The sequence below is a fragment of the Podarcis bocagei genome (genome assembly GCF_964188305.1).
Source record: "Podarcis bocagei genome assembly, chromosome: 9".
In the NCBI taxonomy this organism is placed as follows: domain Eukaryota; kingdom Metazoa; phylum Chordata; class Lepidosauria; order Squamata; family Lacertidae; genus Podarcis; species Podarcis bocagei.
Genome location: NC_138134.1, coordinates 2,184,453 through 2,204,167, shown reverse-complemented (window position 1 = coordinate 2,204,167; position 19,715 = coordinate 2,184,453). Strand labels below are relative to the sequence as shown.

The 19,715-nt window shown below is 41.3% G+C and overlaps 1 protein-coding gene across 6 annotated transcripts in view; it reads right to left on the bottom strand.

Annotated features, from left to right (window-relative positions):
- Window positions 1-19,715, bottom strand: part of PEAK1 (pseudopodium enriched atypical kinase 1) — an 81,103-nt gene that overhangs the window by 46,020 nt on the left and 15,368 nt on the right. Inside the window, exon 1 of one of the 6 annotated variants that reach the window (XM_081207567.1) lies at window positions 13,188-13,274. The exons of the other annotated variants lie outside the window; for them this stretch is intronic. The gene's annotated coding sequence lies outside the window, so the exon portion shown is untranslated. Of the gene's footprint in view, window positions 1-13,187; window positions 13,275-19,715 lie in introns of those variants that run through there. 6 annotated transcript variants of the gene reach the window in all.

Sequence of the window (19,715 nt, the reverse complement as noted above, 5' to 3'; positions counted from 1 at the left end):
GATTTTGGATTTAGTCTCAACTTTTTCTCTCCGTCTCTTATCTTCTCCAAAATCTTATCCTTTTTACCATTCCAGAGTTTTTTCTTGATGGTGTTCTGTTGTATCAGGAACCCTCTCATAACAGCTTTACTCGCGTCCCAGATTATTTTCTTTTCCACCGAAGTATTCAAATTTATTTCGAAGTAATCTTTCAACGTTTTTTGGGCCTTCTTTACAATCTCCTGATCTCTAAACAAAGAGTCATTCATTCTCCATCTGAAGGATCCAGCTGGTGTAAGTCTCAAGTCTATTTTCAGAGCGTTATGGTCGGAGCAGGTTTTGGGGCAGATCTCTATTTTTTTTGTCTTAGGTGCCAGTCCTCTAGACATCCAGATTTGGTCGATTCTTGTCCAGGATAGGTGGGCCTCCGAAAAGAATGTTCCCTCTTTACCTAGAGGGTTCTTTGTCCTCCAAATATCAATCAAGTCCATATTGTCTGTAAGTTCAAAAAAAGTCTTTGGTAGTCTGCCATCTTTAGTCAAGTTTTGATTTTGTGACTTATCCATGTATGTGGAAACAACCCCATTCATATCTCCCATCAAAATGATGTTAGTATAGTCAATATGATCCAGCATTATCTCATGCAGCTTCTTATAAAATTCCGATTTCCCCTCGTTTGGTGCGTAAATTCCTACTATCAAAAATTTTTCTCCTTGTGATTGTATTTCGATCGCCAAAATTCTTCCTTGTTCATCTTTATACACAAACTTTGGTGCTAGGCTCTCCTTTGCATATATCACTACTCCTCTTTTTTTAACCTTGTCTGATTGTTCCTTCCTCAATATATGGAAAATCCTTTTCCTTTTTTCGGGAGAATTTGCGCCATGAATATTCCAACTAAAAAGCTGCAGAGACATCCTGGGTCAATTTGTCAACCAATAGGGTTGTCTCCCTTGTCGTCTATGCCTGGAAGTGGATCTGGTTTTGCACCAGGCGTAGGAGGTGGCCAGGTACCTGCTATTCCTTTCCGAAGGTCCTCCCCGTGATCGTTTAGGAACTTTTCTTGCTCCTCTGCTGTTCTGATTCTTACCTTCTTCCCTTTCAAGGTAAAAGATAGTCCTTGAGGAAATTCCCACCTGTAGGGGATTGTGTTGTTTCTCAGTAAACTTGCCAGGTCTTTATATGTAGTTCTTAAATCCAACAACTGTTTTGGTATATCTCTGAAGATTTCTGCTGTCTTTCCCTGAATCACCAATGAATTTTTAAAATGCAGGCCGAGTATGTTATCTTTTTCTTGCTTGGATCTCAAAATGATCAAGCAGTCTCTTGGTTTGTCTTTCTTGGCCACTCTTCCCAGTCTAAAGGCGGTGACAATTTTGAAGTCCTTCTCTTCTGCCAGACCCCAGAACTTGGATATTTCTCCTGTCAAGAAACCAATCAGATCTTCTTTTTCTAGTTCTGGGATGTTTCTAAGCCTGAGATTACTTTCCCTGTTTTTCAGTTCCGCCATGGACAGGTACGCTTGCTGTTCAGTAACCTGTCTGCTCAGTGGTCTTACTTCCCCTCTTAGTTCCTCTATCCTCTTTTTATTTTGGTCTGCTTTTATATTTGCTTCCTCGGCTAATTTTCGATTTTCTGTTGTAGTCTTTTCAATGTTGCCTACTGCCTGTGTATTTTGGGCGACTTGATCTGTCAGTCTGTTAATTGTAGCTGTCACTTGGTCAAATTTAGCCGCTTGTTCCTCAAATTTAGCTGCTTGATCATCGGCTTTCTTATTTAATGCTGCCAGCTGATCCAATATTTCTTTAGAAACAGGGTCTAGCCCTCCTGCAGCCATATCCCCAAAAGCTGGCTGTTTGGGTTGTCCTTCTTGCAGACCTGTCACAATTGGAACAGATGATCTACGTGGCTGCACAGGCAAAGTTGATTGCAAGAATTCAGTTTGTTTTGCTTTTTTGGCAGCCCTTGTTTTTGCTGCACCACTCATTCCACAGCTGTCCAAGTGTCAAGGTCAAATTGTAAATCCCATGGGAAAGGCAATCCAAAAAGTAAACATCCAGACGTATAAATTCCAAAACAACCAGCAGTTCTCAGAGACTAATAATTCCACAATCCAGCAGGGGGAGCTCCCCAGAAATTAGGGAGAAGGATAAAAAAATTCCACCATTAAGTTCCCAAAGAAAAAGTTAGGTAGAATCCAAGACAAGGGGGAAGCCCTCTAAATTCACTTTTTAACTGCAGAGAATAAAAGTTCTTTACAAAGGTGCATGCAACAGTTCCTTTTTTATAACTTACAAGGTAGCCCGGTGTGACTTTATAATTTTATATACAGTTGCTGCAGTCTGATGTTACTTTGTATCCAGACAGCCCGAGAGCTGGGTGTCGTAACTTTGTAATCCACAAAAGGTAGAAAAGGCAGAAAGAGAAATCACAGTTTCTGTCCACTTATAATACAGTTTTAACTTTTCCTTAACTTTTAAAGGGTCAAATCTGAATTTGCAGGGTATATTCCAACTTCTTTAAACTCCTTTCAGCGCTTCCGCTTTAGTAAGTCTTTGCTCAATACTTTAAACAGAGCCGGAAGACTGACTTCCTTTTTAGCGTCTCCCGCTTTCAGCCGAAATTCACAAATTTAGGTTCAAATAAAGTCTCGGATTTCTTACTCACGAGTATGTTGTTTCAAATCAAATGTTCAAAGAAGAAAGGTCAGCGCTCATCAGCAGCAGCCACGCGGCTTCGCTTCCGCGGAAAGAGCGATGGATTCACAGCACCGCTACCCCCTCCACGTTCCGGAGCCCCTTACGGGGTCCCTTCTGCGCTTCCGAGGTCGCTCCTGGTGCCCGCCGAACGGAAGATGACAAGTTTGAAAGCTAGTCACTGCTTGTTCACTGTGTGTCAGAATACTAGTGTTCCCAAAAAGGGAGCAATGATAATAGTAGTGAACACCCAATTGATTCTAGATGATAAAATCATTGATACTGAACATTAGCAGAATGTGATATATATACAAAGCCTCTTCTAAACAAAAAAGCTTGCACAATGATTCCTCACCTACTTGCAAAAAGTATCCCTGATGAGACTATCACCTGATACTGGTGGTATAATGGATGTAGCATTAGGTTTGGACGTAGGGGAACCCAAATTCAAACCCGCTTTTTGTTAAATGTACAGTGGGGCTCTTTTATAAGAGACGTTTAAGAAAGCTGCTTCTCCAAAGCAGCCTTCCCCAAGCTGTTCTACAACTCCCAGCATCACTGGCTTAGCTGGCTGAGGGTGATAGGACTTTTACAAAACATCTGCAGGGTATCAAGTCTGGGAAGGCTGCCTCCCATTGTTTATAAACAGGAAAGAAATAAAGGTATTGTCATGACCCCAAAGGCCAGCAGTGACCTGGACCCAGGCCCAGAGGCTAAGGGATCAGTGGTGCCAAGGAAGGTGGAACAGGCCCAAGAACCACAACTGAAAGAAAAATGCCCAAGACCAAGATGGCAGTAACATCTGGACTGAGACACCTCAATCCAGGTCTAGCAAAAGGCTAGCATACTTACTTCCAAAAGCCTCTCACACCACAGAGCTGGTGCAGTAGTATAGGCAGAGTGCTCCCAGGATGAGCTCTTGGAGAGAAGGAGTGCTGGGAATCCGAGCCAAATGCCTGCCCCACAAGGTCTTCTACCTTTCCAAGGAGGGCAAGGCAGGATATCAAGGCATTAAAGGCTACAGTCTGGTCTCAAGAATAGTTGGAGCAACTTGCTTACTAGGAGTGCTTGGTGATATGATGACCAGCTTACCTTGCCCTATGGTGCTCTATGAACTTCTTCTCAGAAGCAGAATGGTATATATGTACATTAGAGGAAGATAGAAACAATTACTCCTCTTCATAATAAATTCAGCTCTAGATGTTTTGCTAGTTGGCCAACTTTGCAAGACTCAAAAACCACAGAGAGGGAATGTGTCTCACTCTTAGTTATAACTTAGTTAAAACTCTTAGAAAAAACAATTGGTATTTTACTGAAAATTGCTAAACTGAAGATGGGAAGAGAGAAACTGGACTGAGTTTATTCCCTGTTCAGTAAAGCAATAACTTCCGTAATATTAGTCCTGATTTGTAGTCATAACAACATTATCAGAGAAGAGGCTGTTCCAGCAGAGTAATATATAGTATTTGTATTACAATTCACTTGTTTATTTTTGGCTTTGATAGAAAAGATTAATTTTGTTATGAATAATCACAGAATGATTTACTTTTAGATGATTCTAACTTGCTCCACTTAGTTATGGCAGCTCTGAATGATTAGAAAATCTTATTCACATGCCAGTCACACATATGTACTTGATAGTTTTGGCTGGGAGAGGGAGAAGAAAATGGAAAAGGTACTTTAATTTAAAATGCTGATTTACTATTAGAATTTCACAACAAATGGCCCGTATGAGTGCATCTATAATAACTTGTGCAGGCAAAAATTCAAAGATTCTCAAACATGCTAGCTTCTAATTACTACGACCCATTGAGTATCAAGTAAGAAATATTCAGCTATTCCTACATATAGTTTTATGTTAGCATGCTTAGGAGAAATACCACTTCATGCTTATGGATGAATTCATTTCATGTTGTTTTTAATGGCGGGATAAGTAAATGCCGGTTAGCCAGAGTATTTCCCAACACTTTATAATCTCAGGGCTACTTCAAACACTAACAACTTTACTTCACAGAAATTCACATCAAGTACTACTTCTCAGGGTTGCTTCAAATACCATTCTGAGTACTACTTCAAATGCACTTCTATGAAGGCGGAGCAACAGAGGCATGGGACCGAGGGAGTGAACTCTTGGGCGAATGGAGCAAAATTGAAGCCCCAGCGGTGTCCAGGGAAGGCAGCACCTGGGCCAGGCCCTTCCTGCTGTCCCAATCTTTTCCTTTCTCTCAGCCCCTACCTGTCCTGCTACACACAGCATGGCCCCTCCGGCTGCTGTAGCCAGAAGTTGAATGGGGAGGAATTTCTCCTCCCACACCCTCAGCACCATCAGTGGCAATTCTAATCTAAAATCTTAGGTGCAGTATACTGCACCCAGAATTCATAAACTGCTCATGCTAATGAAATTCCCTTTTGCAAAACGTGCCCAGTTCTATGTGAGTTTTGAACATTCTTTTCTTGTTGGATTTGTCTGGGTTATTTGTGGGGCATAGGAATTCTTTCATATATATTTTTTCAAAATATAGTCTGGCCCCCCACAAGGTCTGAGGGACAGTCAACTAGCCCTCTTTTGCTGACCCCTGGTGTAGCAACTTCCTGAAGCATCCCTGCCTTTAGCACAAGCCCTGAGGATTCTATTATCAAATGCAATCAAATTTGGCAATTGGTGGCTGTCCTAGAAGTTATTTTTCTTTTCTTTTTGCACAGGCGCGGATAGTTTACAGAGGTGCCTGTTCTGTCAGTCCACAATCTAAATCAATCTTACAATATACGGTAATAGGTCATTCCTGAAGTTTCCCTGGGTTTCAAGAGCTTTTTGTTGCATGGCACAGTAAACTATTACAGCAGAGAGCTGCTGCCAATGTAGAAACTCTCTTTGGATCCTGGTGATGTCTTAATGCTTGCACACAGACTCCTATTACATTCATTCAATAATTCCATTCAGTTCAAAGCTTATGGTTATGCAAATTTAAGACTGAATATTAATGCAGGAATACTTTCACTACAGTGAAAAGAGCAGTTCAGTCATTTTGAATTTTTCTCACTATCATGAAAATTACTTTTAGCAAGATATGGACTAAACTCATGGTTTTATAGTAATATTATTATTATTTATAGATCAAAGCTAACCCCGCTGCCCCTGCCTCACAGTCACACACAACGGAAGAAAGGGGCGGAAGCGAGGAAACAAGAAAACAGCAGAGAGAAATATTTTTTACTATTTTTTATCTTTATATAGAAAACAGACCAGAAAAGAAATGGGAACAACACAAAATGGTGATTGGGAGGCAGAGATGATGGAGAACGGGGAAGAGCACAAAATGGCAATCAGAACCAGAGGGAGAGAGAGGGAGAGAAAGAGAGCAACAGAACAGCCAACTGACACTCAAGAGTGATCGGAATGAGAAAAAAGGCAAAACTAAAATCGTGAAAAAGAGATGAATGAATTGCCTGAGAGAAAGCAGCAAGAATGGGAGTGTAAATAAATGGGTGTGTGAGAGTCTTTGATGGAGGCAGAACAGACTCAGGTGCTACAGTGAAACATGGGGGTTCCTGCCTCCCATGACACACTATGTACTGGCCTTTACTGCTTGACAGGCCCTAAAGCCCAAACCAGCAGGTTCAGATCTCATGGTTTTATACACTGAATAAGATTTTTATTGAAGTTTTTCATAATACACTAAGATAACAGCTACAAAAAATATAAATAAATTGCATACACAGTTCTCTCTTAAGTAGCTCCTCCCAGTATTCACCTGGGATCTTTCCTTTCTCCTCCCAGCCTCTTACCCTGGGATACCAACACTTCCCTGTTCTCCCATCCAGAGTCCTCCATCAACCACCTACCACCCCATGAGCATGCATTCCCTGGACCCTAATAAAGACCCCAGACATAGGACTCCAAAGAAAAAGGAAAAATAGGAAAACAAAGAAGAGAGACAAAAAAGAGGGGGGAAATGAAAAGAAACAATAAGAAGAAAAGAAAGAGAAAGGGAGGGAGAGAAAAATAAAGGACAAAACACAAAAGGGGAAAAACATTATTATTCTTATAGATCAAAGCTAACAAGTTATATAAACAGTAAATACCATGTGGTTATTTATTTATTGCATTTATACCCCACCTTGTTCCCCATGCTTCTCCTCCTCCCCATTTCATCCTCACAAGAACCCTGTGAGGTAGGTTAGGCCAAGAGAGAGAATGACTGACCCAAGGTCACCCAGTGAGCTTCATGGCTGAGTGATGACTTGAACCCGTGTTCAAGGTCCTAGTTTGACACTCTAACTGCTATACCACACTGGGTCTTATAGAACACAATATCCCAATATGCAACAAAACCCCCTCAAATACTGGACTAAAACAGGACAATGTAAATATTAATAGTATCCATTAAATTTGCCCATACCTGGCCATAACTAAGTACAGTGGTACCTCGGGTTACAGACGCTTCAGGTTACATACGTTTCAGGTTACAGACTCCGCTAACCCAGAAATAGTACCTCGGGTTAAGAACTTTGCTTCAGGATGAGAACAGAAATCAAGCAGTGGCGGTGCAGCAGCAGCGGGAGGCCCCATTAGCTAAACTGGTACTTCAGGTTAAGAACAGTTTCAGGTTAAGAACGGACCTCCGGAACGAATTAAGTACGTAACCAGAGGTACCAATGTAGAAGCAAAATTTTACACTGTTAGAAAATGCACACAACTAAATTGTTTTATTATTGAAATTCTAAGGCTCTTGTACTTTCCCCCACTATTACATAAACACCACCAGCATTCAGTGTCCAATTATTACCATTTAGCTTCTGAAATAATAAACTAATTATTATGGGAAGATGTTAAAATTTCATTAAACATTGTCTGACACTAGGTAGCACTGAGTTGACTTGATGAAATTGGAAATAACCAGCAAATAAAGCCTTACAACCCAGTCTAAGAATAAAAATTACACAAATTCCCTGTATTGCTCACTCATTAGTGCTCTTAGGCATCAGTAGTTTTAAGTGCCTATAAAATAACCATCTAATTCAATCTTATTTTATCATAGTTTTTTGTGTTTTTCTTCTGAGCAACTTTATGTAGCTAACACCGATAACATAAGAGTTTTGAAAAGGTATGTTAAGCTACTTCTTCCTTTCCCAAAAGAAGGATCCATACACACTGAAATGCCGGCCAGCTTCAGTTCTATTGACATCCTCCACTATGGTTTCATTGTCATACTGATGGATATACAGTATTGCCAACCGTTGATTCCCCAAGGCAGCTCTTCCAGGTGAGTCACACATATCAAAGTATGTATGGAAACAGAGTATCATAAATTAAACTTAGGACAAATCCAATCAAACATAGCAGAGCAACAGGCTCTGGAGGACACATGCGGTGATGAGTCGGAGTGTGGCGCATGTGCGCATGCATGCATGCATACAATCCCTCTCATGTGCACACACAGATTCACTCACAGGGAGGACAAAAGGATTAAACCCACCCTTCATATCTTTCTTCCCATCCCTCCCTTCTTCGTCTTTCCATCTGGACAGATTCTTTTGGCCAGCTTGCAAGGTGCATGAACAGAAGGAGGTTTGGCTGAGAGACAGTGACTAGTACAAGGTCACACAGTGAATTTTGTCATTGATTTTAACCCTGATCTCTTAGTCCTAGCCTGGACAAAAACATGTAGAGGCAAATAAGCTGGGGGGAGAGGAATAATATTTTCCCATAGGTCTGGAAATTTATGAGGGCTGTGTGGCACCTTTTTAAACTAACCAATTCATACTGGAATCTTGTACATACTTACCAGGGAACAATCCTTATGGAATTCAGTGGGACTTGGGTGATATCTGGTTTCCAACATCACAATACTGTATATCACCAGCTAAACATTGCAATATACTGATGTATCACAATGTCTGAAATAAGGATGGAGCTATGTAGAGGCACTGGCTGCCTTCAGTTTTCCTTGCATTGTGATTTTGCATAGCGCGCACACACACGCACACACACACCATGATTCACGATATATTGCCAGCCCAAAAATTTATGAAACCAATATAACAATATGGCTTTCAAACCAGTTTTGGACGATTTATCGATATATCACCCAGCCCAATTTCTGAGTACAGTTGTTGTGGCATGAATCCACATTAGCAATTGTGACAGCCTTTCTAAGCCAAGGTAAGAATATTTGGTGTTAAGCATTGATAAAACTGAAATGTTTAAGTATTCAGTATTTATTTGCAAAGGAGAAGGGCAGGAAGAAGACAGGTGCTACACAACATTTATCCTGGAAGAGAAGCAACTGTGACAGCACAAAGCCCATTTGAATCAGAGTAAGACACTTTTCAGCATAGCTTGGTGCTGTTAGTAAAACTACAGTGCTTATGAGACATTTGAATCTCCAATCCTATTAGCTTTGGTCTTCTTTTAGCTATTAGCTATTGACTTTGGTCTCCTCTCTTACACAACTCTGGTCACTTTTCCTTATGACCGGAATTCCCCCTCCCTTTTCATTTCTATTTTTACCTACCATATTGTTTCACTCCTACAACCCAATTGCCACCAATGTGTCATAAGAAATATGTTGTATATAATAATCAATGTAACATTTCATAATTGGGAAAAAGGAGTCAATATAACTTCTGATTTATGGTATTGTCAGTAAACAGCATGCATTGCAGGCTAGAATTTTTGCTTTGCATGTGTGTCTGGCTAGTTTCTATAGCAACTGCACACATCATTTTTCTCCTTAAAACAATTTTTACTGCTTCCATTTATACTTAGTTTTATTGATCATTATAGGGCTGAGAATGAGGGTTGTGCCTTTGTCAGTCCTGAATACAATATCAGTGGTTTTCTTCATTAGCCTCACTAGAAATAGTGCTGTTGCTGTTTTCAGAAGAACTAACTAGAATTACATTATAATGAATGTCAAACTGTATATAAGACACTGGAGGGAAGACAATAAGATCATAGAATTGTAGAGTTGGAAGAGGCACAAAGGAACATCTAGTCCAACCTCCTGCAATGCAGGGATGTGCAGCTGGCCCAGACTTTTGGCCCATATGGGGATCAAATCCACAAACATGCCAGTAACTGAACCCCTGAGGCAGGTCTTCCAGATGAACCTTGGAATTTTCAACACACTCTTCTGTCAGGATTTCTGCTGCAGATTTAATTGGACAGTCCATCAAAATTCAGGACAAATACTTTTCTTCATCCCCCCCCCATTTAAAAGGTATTAAAACAAGATTTTTAACTGAGATGTCCAGAAAGCTTTCTGTCTGTGGTTTTATATTTTAAGCTATCATATGATGAAATTGCCAATCAACAGGGATTTCACAACAACTTTAACTGGCCAAGCTACACAAAAAAAATTATGTGGTGCCACTCTAGTTTGTACCATTTAGAACCATTTAAAACCATTGTACCATTTGTACCATTTAGAACAGGAACTGCATATCTGAAAGCCAAGAATGGTAAGATAACTCCTTTAGGTTCCCAGCTTTTATTGTTGCTGATGAAACCAGAAAAGCATTTGAGTCAAATGGCTCAGAAACTGTTAAGAGAAGTGATCTTTCTGTTTTGTTTTGGTCTACAATATGTTTCTATGTTTAATATTTATTCTGAACAAGATGTTTTCTGAACAAGTAACATCCCCCCCCCTTGATAAAGTTGTTTTTTGTAACAGAGAGAGTATGCTCAAAAAGTTGCACTTAATTTCTGAGTAAGCCTTTACAGCTAGATATCAACAACTCAACAAAATATTTACTCTTATAACAATGTAGCATGCAAACTTGATTTTGTAAAAATCTTTTAATAGTTATCTGTTGACATTTAGATTATCCCCAATAGGTTTTAAAAGTACCAAGGAAAATGTATCAGGGGAGAAGCATTTCCACATTATTCACTCAAAAGATACACAATTTCCATCTCAGCACATTACCTTCTGTCTTTATAAAGGACATTGGCAGTGCACTAGAGAAGTAGATTAGATAAAGGAACAAGCAGCCTTGACGCCTCAGAAAAAAAATCCTAGGATAATGTCAGGGAACTGCCATCGGAGCTAGAGGCGGAGGGAAGGCTCCAGAGGGATGCCGGAGAGGGTCCCAGTAGGGAGAGAGGCAGCCCATCTGCTGGGGAAGGAAATCAGCGTAACACCAGTGGAGAAGGGGGGCAGATGGGGGAATCGGAGAGGAATCTCCAAAACTCTTCACCGGAGACCAGCAGAGAAAGTACGGGTACTCCGCTGCCCACACCCTCCCTGCGCAGAAGACTTCCGCGCAGGGAGAGTAGGAGGAGACTTGGCGTCAAATAACTTTTATGCTGGAAAAGGTTCAAGAAACGCCCACTGACGGATTCTGCCAGCGACTGAGACAGTCACGATGCTGGAGGCTGTTCAGTCAGAAAGGGTTTAACCAGGTAACCTCGCCAGCAGTGGTGGCAACTTACGCACGAGCAACCCCTAAATCCATTACGGATAACAAAGATTACATCTTTTTAATATCCATGCTAGATGTCCTCTGAATACAGAAACGAATAAAGGGGACTCATTAGCACACACTTTTCTCACAGTCAAAATTGGAACAGATTATGATTATGATTATTATTATTATTTAAATCTGGAAACAAAATTATCCAATTTAACACAATGGCGTAGTTCTCATATAGCACTAAGGCTAACCTTAACACAATGAGCAGATGTGCAGGTTCCTGGAGAGAAAATCAGGACTACAGTGCTTTATGCCTGGTCCTGCTGCTGTGCCAAGCTGTGGCTTGGCTTAGCATTATGCCCAAACCTGGGTTCGTGGGTTGCCTCATTTCAGGCAAACCACAAACCTGTGTTTGGATGCAGTTCTAAGCTAAACAATGAGAACTGCAACTGCAATCCCATATGTTGGCTAATTCACACTAAGCAATGGCTGTGCTGGGTCAGTGTTTCCTATTCCTCACACTTCTTTTAATTCTGATTTGACAGGAGGTGTAAACCATGGTTTGCCATTCAGATGTAATAAATAATGATCTGCACTAAAGAATAAGCAACTAAATAAATTGAGTGCAAGGGGCTGAGGAAAGAACTACAATCCTATGTATTGGGAGACTAGGAATGTTGCATCTGAATTAACTGTATCTTCCCAATGGAGGTTGTCTGAGCTTAAATATGTTCCTGAAATGCAAACTAAACCTTGCTAAAATCCATCAATATAGGAGTAAAATAATGTAATCAAACATTGTTAAGCAGGTCAGGACATACTTTGCTTAAAAGGGATTATAAACACATGTGGTAATGTTCATTTAGATTTCACCCAGTGAGTCAAGTGGAAAAATTGTGTTCACCAGCAGAAAACCAACTGAAAAACATGTATCCAAAGGACACACACTCTTTCCCATTCCACAGCCTTCAGTTGTTGAAGAAGGAAAATATAATCTAAATAGTAGCCTTTTTATTTCCTGTCCAAATTATACAATGCATCAATGCAGCTGAGATAGTTCTGTTCAGAGAGCACTACTCAACCCTTCCCAAACCCTAGAGGAATTCCTCCCACACAGAAACATCTAGCACTTCATAAGCCAGAATAATCAACTACTTTTATTTAAATCTTAATCCAGGGCTACTGTTAAATGGATAGAAAGGGTAGGGTTTTAGGGAGCCCAAAGCCAGTACCGGGCTCACTCTCAGCTTTTCTTTTCTTTGAAGTAAGTTCCTATGTGCTCTAGAAGCAAAGTTTTCTAAGCCAACTTGTAATTTTTGTGAAATGAGCTAGCCTGGCTTCAAGTCCCTGCCTTGCAGGGTTTTACACAATGAATGAAGACAATGCATTATTGCCAAATGACATTTCAGTTACCACCCAGTACCCAGATTTGTGTGAAGTGAACTCATAGCTTTCAGCAGCAGCATTGTGTCTGCTTGCTACCCACTGTCCTCTCTCTACGCGCATCTAGCACTAGGTCAAGAAGATCAAAAAAGCACACACACCAAAGTTACAACAGGATTTTGATAAACCATTATCATCATCATCATCATCATCATCATCATTACCACCGTATTTTTTGCTCTATAACACGCACCCGACCATAACACGCACGTAGTTTTTAGAGGAGGACAATCCGTAGGCATGCCACCCGTTGGCATTCCCTCCATAACACGCACAGACATTTCCCCTTACTTTTTAGGAGGAAAAAAGTGAGTGTTATGGTGCAAAAAATACGGTAATTGAATTTGTTAGTCGCTTTGCCCAGGGTCAGTTCATATGGCTGCTAATTTCAGAACTGTCTTCAGAGGCAGCCCCACATCTAATACATTGCAGTGATCTAATCTAGAGGTTACCAGAGGACAGAAAACATTAGGCTATCCCTGTCCAGCTAAGAGCACAGCTGGGCCATCAGCTGAAGGTGATAGAAGGCACTCCAGGCTACCGAGTCCACCTGAGCCTCAAGCAACAGTAATGGATCCAGGAGCTATGTTCAGAAGGAGGGCAACCTCCCATCCATCTGATCTAGGGAACCACCCACTAGCAGCACCTTACTCTTATCTGGACAGAACTTCAGTTTGTTGGCTTTCATCCAGTCCATTACTGAGGCAAGACAACAGTCCAGCACACCCACGGTCACATCTGCAGAAAGGAAAAGTTGTCATCAGCATATCGCTGACAACCTATTCTGAATCAGAGCTCTCTCAAGTGTAATGGAGCCCCCACCTCCTGCAAGCCAGAGGCAAGATGGGGGCTCCATTACACTTCTCCGTTGCGGTGCAGGAAGCCGCACACCCCTAAACTGAGATGTTAAAAGGAGCCTTCCATCACAATATATAGAAATTCTTTATATCCTAATTTAAGGAATTTGCCACACCGTCATTCCTACCGCGTCAAAGAGCCAATCTGTTCCATATGGTATTCCCCATCCATGCATTTCCTCATGGTTGTGATTTTCTTATGGGGATATTATATTTTCTTATGGGGATATTATATTATGGAGATATTATATTATATTTTCCAGGAAATATTTTTATCCCCCTCTAGCAAATGTGTTTACTTGTGATTTTTCTGTACAACCTGCTTGCACAAGTGTCAACAAGCCCCACTGGCTATTATTTATGATAAGCATTGTAACACTTCCACACCCCTTAAATCATTATGACTATGATTTTTTTTTAAAAAAAGCTGTATCATTTGAAGACATTCATTCATGAAGAAAGGACACATATTTACTGAAAAATGCACATTAATAATGTACCTATAGTAATGAAGGTACTCACAGTTGGCTTTTTGGGTGGGGGAATGGGTGTAAAATAATCTAGTACATTGACCCCATATGTTTAGATAATGAGGTCTGCCATGTGACTGCATGGGCTCTTGGGAGTGAATCCCATGGTGCAGGTAGGCACCCAAGTGGAAGTGGGCCCCAGTTATTGACAAGTGGAAGATCATGAACGTAAGGGTGTGCATTATGCTTTGTAAATATCCTTACTGACTCACTGAGGAAGCTGTAGCAGATACTATTTCAGAAATGACTTCCCAGAATGGTCTAAGATCATGATGGCGATTAGCAACAAACTGGGATCTAAATGTCCAAATAATGAAGTAATTTTAAAATACAATTTGCACATTATTTTATATCACAAGTATAAACAATTACAAACCAAAATAAGTTGAAATTACTCAACTCAACATAAGAAACCCAAACACGTAAATTCAAACAACCGGAAGAAACAATAAATAAGTATGTATACATAAACAAAAAATAACACGACCATATAAGAATATAATATCAGAGGTAGCAGGGCAGCAGTTGAAGAAGGAGCCAAAAGGGTTTTCTTGTGTGTGTGTGTGTTTCTTTGTGGCTGATTAGCTGTTCTCCCTGTGCAAAGGTAAGAGGGGGCAGGGTTTCTGTTGAGGAAGGTGATTAGCTGTGGGAGGAGCTTATCAGAGGTAGCAGGGCAGCGACGCGCGCAGTTTGATCCATCTTTTAGATTTAGCGGCGCTAGTCTCAAACGTTTGTTGGGGGAGACCTAGGTTTTTTTGTGTGGGGGGGAGTTATTTGTCCTGTCTTCACGCTTTTTATGATGGAGGACCACTGTAGCCACCCCAACGACGTTCTCAAGATGGAGGGGGAGGGAACAGCTGCAGTCGCCTGCGGTTCCTGCGCAATGTTTGCCATCTTGCCAAAGGTTGCAGGCAGCTTTACCTGCAGCAATTGCATGTTGATTGCCCTCTTAAAAGACAAAGTCCAGCAACTGGAGGAACGTGTAGCTACGCTCCAAAAAATTAGAGATCTGGAGCTCTTCTTGGAAGCAACAGAGCACACCGTCTCCACCAAGGAGGAGACAGGGGACTCCCCTGAGAAGGAGGCTAGTTCATCAACACAGGAGCCAGATATATGGAGAAACGTGACTCAAAGAAGTAGGAGGCCCAGGGTTCGTTCTTATTGTTTAGAAATACACAATCGCTTTGAGGTCCTCTCCCCTAGCATGGAAGACAAAGAGCAGACTCCATTTGAGGATCTCTCCCTCATTTCAGTCGATCAGGTATATGAAGACGAGCAGCAAAGTCAGTCCTCAGGGAATGTGCAGGCGACCTTGGAACGGACAGCTCATGGAAGAACCCCGACCAAACTTAAGAGGAGGCGTGTAGTGGTGATAGGGGATTCCCTACTGAGGGGAACAGAAGCAGTGATCTGTGGGCCTGACAAGATGTCTCGGGAAGTGTGCTGTCTCCCCGGGGCTAAGATCCAAGATGTAACTGAACGACTGCAAGGAATCATAAAACCCACTGACAAATACCCCTTCCTCTTGGTTCATGTGGGAACCAATGACACTGCAAGCAATAGCCTCCAGAAGATCAAAAGAGACTACGAGGCTCTCGGCAGGAAATTGAAGCAATTAAATGCACAAATTGTCATCTCATCTGTCCTCCCAGTTGAACGACGTGGCCCAGGGAGAGAGGGAAAAATAGTGGAAGTGAACAGCTGGCTTCGCAAATGGTGTAAACAGGAACGGTTTGGATTCTTAGATCACGGACTGCAGTTTCTTGAAGATGGACTTCTGGCAAGCGATGGGCTGCACCTCACAACGGTTGGGAGAAATGTTTTTGCCAAAAATCTCAGAAACCTCATCAGGAGGGCTTTAAACTGACTAATGTGGGGGAGGGAGACAGTGCTCCTGAAGGTAGGAGTCTATCAATTGATGAAGATGATCATCCAAATGTCATAGACCAAATGGAGCAAACAGCACGCAGACCTAGTGGTGGGAGGAAAAAATCCTTAAATAAGAGACATGGGGGAATGATTAATGGACTTCAATGTCTGTACACTAATGTGCAAAGCATGGGAAATAAACAAGATGAGCTTGAGCTCTTGGTACAGCAAACTAAATATGACATAATAGGCATCACTGAAACCTGGTGGGATGAGTCCCACGATTGGAATGTAATAATGGGGGGATACAATCTATTTCGGAGAAACAGACCAGACAAGAAAGGAGGAGGAGTGGCGTTATATGTCAGGGATGTGTATACCTGTGAAGAGATCCAAGATTTAGAACCTCAAAGCCAAAGTGAGAGCATTTGGGTCAAAATTAAGGGAGAGAAGAATAACAGAGACCTCATTGTGGGAGTTTACTATAGATCCCCAAGCCAAATGGAGGACATAGATGATGCCTTCCTGGAACAGATGGCCAAGCATGCAAAAGGAAGGGAGATAGTAGTAATGGGGGACTTCAATTACCCGGATATTTGTTGGATGTCAAACTCAGGCAAGAGCATAAGGTCAAACAGATTCCTCACTGGCCTTGCAGACAACTTCATTGTCCAGAAAGTGGGAGAAGCAACAAGAGGAACAGCCATTTTAGATCTGGTCCTAACCAATGTTGATGAGCTGGTTAGTGGGGTAGAAGTGGAAGGATCATTAGGCGCGAGTGATCATGCTCTTCTGAAGTTTACTATACAGCGGAAAGGAGCAGCCAAGCATACTAGGACTCAATTTCTTGACTTTAAGAAAGCCGACTTCATAAAACTTAGGGAAGTGCTGGGTGAGATCCCATGGACAGTAATACTAAAAGGAAAGGGAGTTCATGATGGCTGGGAGTTTGTTAAGAGGGAGATAGTAAAAGCACAACGTCAGGCAATACCAATGAGAGGGAAACATGGAAGGTGCCTAAAGAAGCCAGGGTGGCTATCTAAAGAACTTTTAACTGAGTTAAGATTAAAAAAGGATGTGTACAAAAAATGGAAAAGGGGGGAAACCACCAAAGAGGAATTCAAACAAATAGCCAGCACGTGTAGACACAAAGTCAGAAAAGCTAAAGCACAGAATGAACTCAGGCTTGCTAGAGAGGTTAAAAGCAACAAAAAAGGCTTTTATGGGTATGTTCGTAGCAAAAGGAAGAACAAAGAAACAGGTGTAGTCAACCTGGTCCCGATCACCCACCAGTGGGCTTTTCAGGGTTCTAGGTGGGCGGTAGGGGGTTCTACGGCACAAGCTGAATCCTCCTTCCATTGAGCACTGGTGGGCGGTAAGGAAATTTTACCATCAAGAAAGATGCCTTAGTGGGCGGTAGGTATAAAAAGGTTGAACATGAAACTGTTAGGTGGCTTTGTAGCTGGTTGACTGACCAAAGAGTACTCATGAATGATTCTTCGTCATCCTGGAAAAAGTGACAAGTGGGGCGCCGCAGGGTTCTGTCCTGGGTCCGTTGTTGTTGAATGTCCTTATATACAACTTGGATGAAGGAATTGAGGGGATGCTCATCTAATATGCAGGTGACACCAATCTGGGAGGGGTAGCTAATGCTGCAGAAGACAGAATCAGGATTCAAAATGACCTTAACAGATTGGGGAACTGGACCCAAACGAACAAAATTAATTTCAGATAGGACAAATGTAAGGTACTGCACTTAGGCAGGAAGAACCAGATACACAAATATAAGGGGGGGGGGACACACCTGTCTTGCCAGCAGTACATGTGAAAAGGATCTATGGGTCTTAGTGGACCACAAGCTTAATATGAGTCAACAATATGATGCAATAGCAAAAAAAAGCTAACACTATTCTAGGTTGCAACTACAGATGTATACTGTCCAGATCATGGGAAGTAATAATAGTACCACTCTATTCTGTCACACCTGGAATACTGTGTCCAGTTTTGGGAATCACCATTTAAGAAGGATGTTGACAAGCTGGAATGTATGCAAAGGAGGGAAACCAAGATGATCAAGGGTCTGGAAAACAAGCCTTATGAGGCATGGTTGAAGTAGCTGGGTATGTTTAGCCTGGAAAAGAGAAAACTGAGAGATCTCATAGTCACCTTCAAATATCTGAAGGGCTGTCACATGGAAAATGGAGCAAGGTGGTTTTCTTCTGCGCTGGAGGGTAGGGCACAAACCAATGGCTTCAAGTTACAAAAATGAGGATTCCAACTAAACATTAGGAAAGTCTTTCTGACAGTAAGAGCTGTTCAACAGTGGAACAGACTCCTTCGGGAGATTGTGGACTCTCCTTCTTTGGAGGATTTTAAGCAGAGGTTGGATGGCCATATGTCATGAATGCTTTAGTTGAGATTCCTGCATTGCAGGGAGTTGGACTAGATGACCCTTGAGGTCCCTTCCAACACTCTATTATTCCATAAATTACACCTTATGCTTTAGTTAATTAAAACATAACAAAAATCAAAATGAATCAAACAAGGTTATATGTATGATCAATTTATACTTTACATAACCTTATATAAATTTTCGTAAATATTTGCATATTTTTGATTCCTTATCAGATGTGTTATATACCCAATGTCCTAATCATCCAGTCAATGATCACTGGACCATTAACTTTTTTCCCCATTTGTGATCAGTATTCGAAACTCCCATTGTTCTCCACACATTTTGCAACAGGGAATTTCATTAGTGCGGCAGTTTCTGAGTTCTGGGTACTACACCTAAGATTTCAGATTAAAACTGCAGAGTGGAACGATAGGAGGAACATTTCCTGCCTCCCCACTTCCAGCTATTCTCTGAAGACTGGAGAAGAGACCTGCTTAGAATATTAGGGGGGTGGGCAGGGGAAGGACTAGACCAGGCATAGGCAACCTAAGGCCAGGGGGGTGGATGCGGCCCAATCACCTTCTCATCCCGGCCTGCGGATGGTCCGGGAATCAGTGTGTTTTTACATGAGTAGAATGGGTGTTTTTATTTAAAATGAATCTCTGGGTTATTTGTGGGGCATAGGAATTCGTTCATTCCCCCCCCCCCAATACAGTCCAGCCCACCACATGGTCTAAGGGACGGTGGACCGGCCTACGGCTGAAAAAGGTTGCCGACCCCTGGACTAGACCATGTGAAAAATGAACAATATTTTAGCTGCAGTTCATTCATTTTCAGCTTTGTATTCTTGTTATAAAAAAAGCATGCCTAGACAGTCTGTTGTTACACCCATAACCTAGCTCCTAGCTTTCATATCTCAATTTCTAACACTGTTTGTGATCAACTTCTTTCCTAGCAGAAGATAGCTACAATTACCAGTATATAATGTTTAATAGGAGCAGTATCATTTATATAATCTAATAATAAAATTGTCAGGATTATGGAATCATTATTTGTCTTATTATAAACAATTATTTCCAAAAAATCATTTGGAGAATGACATCTCCAGCTGCTGGTCAGGTTCCTATTATACTTCCATAACAGTTGAGGCATTGGATCCCAATTATATAAAACCATGGCATGATTTTCATGCAAATTAGTGAATACAGGATTTTGAAACTCATTTTCAAAGACATTTCCACATTTGCTTTATATTATTATGACTCAATTTGTCTTTCATTTTTTTGAATTTTGTTGGTGTCCCCCCCCTGTTCAATTGTGTTTATAGTAGTAAGCAACCAGTAGTTCATTGAAGTGCAGTAACAGGGGATTAAATCTGCCACAGAAATTTCTACGTAAGTGCTCAGTCTTTAGAAACAGAATCCAAAATACAAAATACAACATGCTTAAAGTAGTAAGAAACAACTCACCAATTTACATTTAGTTTTAGATCTATAGCCCAATGAGTGACTGGAACGATAGACAGACA